At 34.7% G+C, this 3,307-nt stretch overlaps 1 long non-coding RNA gene across 1 annotated transcript in view; it reads left to right on the top strand.

Annotated features, from left to right (window-relative positions):
* The first annotated feature begins 308 nt into the window (after positions 1–308).
* The window catches only part of LOC103726415, a 277,999-nt gene continuing 275,000 nt past the window's right edge, over positions 309–3,307 (top strand). The window contains exon 1 of the long non-coding RNA XR_606902.1: positions 309–392. This is a non-coding gene — a long non-coding RNA (uncharacterized LOC103726415). The remainder of the gene's footprint in view (positions 393–3,307) is intronic.

Raw genomic sequence — 3,307 nt, 5'->3', positions numbered from 1 at the left:
AGTAAAAGAATTTTCGAATTCATTTCCCAGGGCATCTACTTCATTTTATAAACTTCTGCTTCTTTTGCTCTGGCAGGTTGATAAACTTACTTCAGTTTCCCAGTGGCAGGAGCACTAACAAAGGACTGGGTCTACGAATTGAGGAGCCAAAATTCCAGTTCCTCACATCTCATGCTCTTTTCCTTTTTACTGACATTGTTATTAAGTTACTATGCCTACTACATTTCCCACAATCCTCCTCAGATCTTGTTCCACCCCGTTAGTTCTTTTGTTCTCCCTCCTTAGACTCTGACAGGCCATAGAGAAATCTGGTTTCAAAGAGACACTCACGTTTTGTACTGATGCCACCTAGGAATGTCCACATTCACTGTCACACTGCTAAGCGGAGCAAGGTAAGAGCTTGCAAAAGTCTTGATATTTTCTTGCCTTTAAAAACATTTCAAAGAAACAAAATGTTTTATTTTCAACCACTGTCTTTGTCACTTATTTTTTGATCCATCTCTGAAAATCAAAATGCAAAAACAACCCCAAAATTCGCGATATCGCTGCTTTGTGTAGTTGAAACATGACATTAGTTAAGATTACAAAGAATTCTGAAAGAAATCTTCTGTAAGACTGCCAAAGGCGGAATCCAGCTAAGCGGATTGGAACATAAGTGTTGCACAAATGATCTATTAAGAAAAAATAAAAAGCTACTATTTTGTGTGATTACATGTCATTATAGTAACACAATGACAGACACTTTTAAGATAATTAACATCAGTAAGTATATGTTAAGATTTTATTCTGAAATCATTTCTTTATGAAGTATTTTTCCACACTTTATTAATAAAAATTAATACTTAAGAGAAAAATGTATTAAGAAAATTTCAATGACTCAAAGCCAAATTTATTACTCTGGTAGTAACAAGATAATTCTTTAAAAATTAAATCTTACTGTAAGTGGGTAATCCTATTTTCCAACTAGTGTATATTGTGGTTCTGTCTTAAATGTATGCATTTAAGTATGCTTGACTACTGTCTGGGATTGATACAACAGTAGTATAGTGCAATAAGCTGTGTATGTTGTTTGCACAGTTGCAAGTTATTAAAGCAATTCTTAGCAATTAGCAGTGTTCCTCTGAAAGGAATGAGATACATGCATCATTAATTTTCAACACAACTTTGCATAATTGGAATGACATGCAATTTGATCTATTAAGCTACAAATTAAATGCAAAACATTTAATATATACCAGAGAGTTGTACTCTGAAATTGCATAACTGTCCATTGTGTGGTCATTTCCTTCTTTGCCTCCTCTCTCAAAACATGTAGAAGTAATGCCATAAAACACTGTGTGGGAAGAGGGAATGACAGGAAACAATGAAACCCACAAAGGCACCCCACGGTGTCCAATCATGAGCCACTTCTTCAGGCAAGTAGAAAAATCTAATTTGCATTCCACTTTTTTCCAGTTCTCTATTCTTCCTCAGACAATGTATTCAATTAATAAAATAGACCCAAATAACCTAGATTGATTATACAGTATTTCTCTTAAAAAGTCAAGATGTAACTTCTCCAACTTCTGATTGGAGAATCTATCTTTATGGAGACTCATGTACCTGTGAAGAGAGTAAAGTGATATTCCTCATAGTTTTTTTCAAGTTAGCTTTAGTGTGTTGCAACATGAAAGAGTATCACTTTATTCAGAATGTTAGCACTTTATTCTGCTTAAGATTTTCCACAGTGTGGACAATATCAGCATCATGTATTTCTCCATCAGGCCCAACATGGTGTATTCCTGGTACCTTCACATACCTTCCTTCTTTTTTGTTTGTTTGAGCTTCTTTTTCAATTTTTAATTTTCTTTAACTTTTTAAAAAAGTATTGAGAATTTCATACATACATATAAAATGTTTGAATCAAATCCATGCCCACTCCCTCTCCTGCAACTCCTCCCATATCTCTCCATCATTATGGTGATATAAATACTAACTAGTATTTGTCTTAGATATTTTTCTAAATGTGTCAGTACATGTTATATCATTTAATTCACAGGGGTTAAGACAATTGAAAGAACAGGTTGTCAGGGTAACCTAATGATTTGATTACCAATGTTTCTATAAGCAAAGTTGAGCCAAATCCACCATTTTGTGTTTAGAACCCTTATTCTTAATGCTCTACCATAGTCAACCTTGACAATATTTCAGCAGTCTTCAAAGCCTCCCCCTTGCTTGATTGAACAAGCAGGCCCATAGTCTCAGAACTGGCTTAGTTATTCTGTTCCTTGTGCATTAGTTTGCATCTTTTTACGTCTTGGAGCATGCTCCTTGCCACTTAGCATCTTTCCTCTTCAGCGGGGGCCTTCTCATCTGTTCCTAGCTATTCTACCCCAAATAATCTAAGTTGCTTAAATTGTCATTATAGCCAGTGTAGAGGCACAAAAGTGATTATCTCTCAATAAATATATTTCCTGAAAACATTCATAGTAAAGACACAAAAACCTGAAAACTATTACATTGACTGTAATTATGTATAATGGTCTCAGGATGCATGCAGAAACTTACTTTCATGAGCCTGTCCAGATGAGTTTACTTCTGACTACTAATAGTAGGTCTTGAGGTCCTTCTGACTAGTGAAGCACTAAACCACAACATTTCTAAGACCTGCTGTTCTTCATTTAGCTACAGGTCTTAAGTTTGTCTAGATGGTGGTGGCTATGATATATGTTGAGTTCAAGTTACTAAAGGTTTTACTGTCATAATTTAAAGTGGACTTTTCACCTTCAAGTTACACATGTTACTATATATGTACATACATAGGTGCATGTGTATGTATTTGTACATATATAAATGTCTATATATATATACGCCTTTAATCCCAGCACTTGGGAGGCAGAGGCAGGCGGGTCTCTGAGTTCGAGGCCAGCCTGGGCTATATAGCGAGTTCTAGGACAGCTGGGGCTATAGGGAGATCCTGTCTCAAACAAGACAATATATATATATATATATATATATATATCAGGTTTTTAGACTCACCACTGGAAAGAAACCTGTTTTATATAATGGAGCATCAAAAAATCACCACCAGAACACATTGAGTGCATTGGCTGTTTGGCTCTTTGTGTTCTGAAGTCTTCAACTAATGTTTAGTCTAATAAATATTACACACTATGTTGTTTATTAATAGCCATGGTTAGTATTTCAAGAGACTCAATGCAAGAAACAATGATGATGATGAGGTCTGTTTGAATATTTAGTCATGTTTTAAATGTATATATGTTTATTTTGTTTTTAGAGATTAAAGACTGTCATATATATATTATAT

The sequence above is a fragment of the Nannospalax galili genome, unplaced genomic scaffold, assembly GCF_000622305.1.
Source record: "Nannospalax galili isolate Female #2095 unplaced genomic scaffold, S.galili_v1.0 scaffold191, whole genome shotgun sequence".
NCBI lineage: Eukaryota > Metazoa > Chordata > Mammalia > Rodentia > Spalacidae > Nannospalax > Nannospalax galili.
The sequence above is the reverse complement of the archived record's forward strand: the minus strand, read 5'-3'. Positions and strand labels throughout refer to the sequence as shown.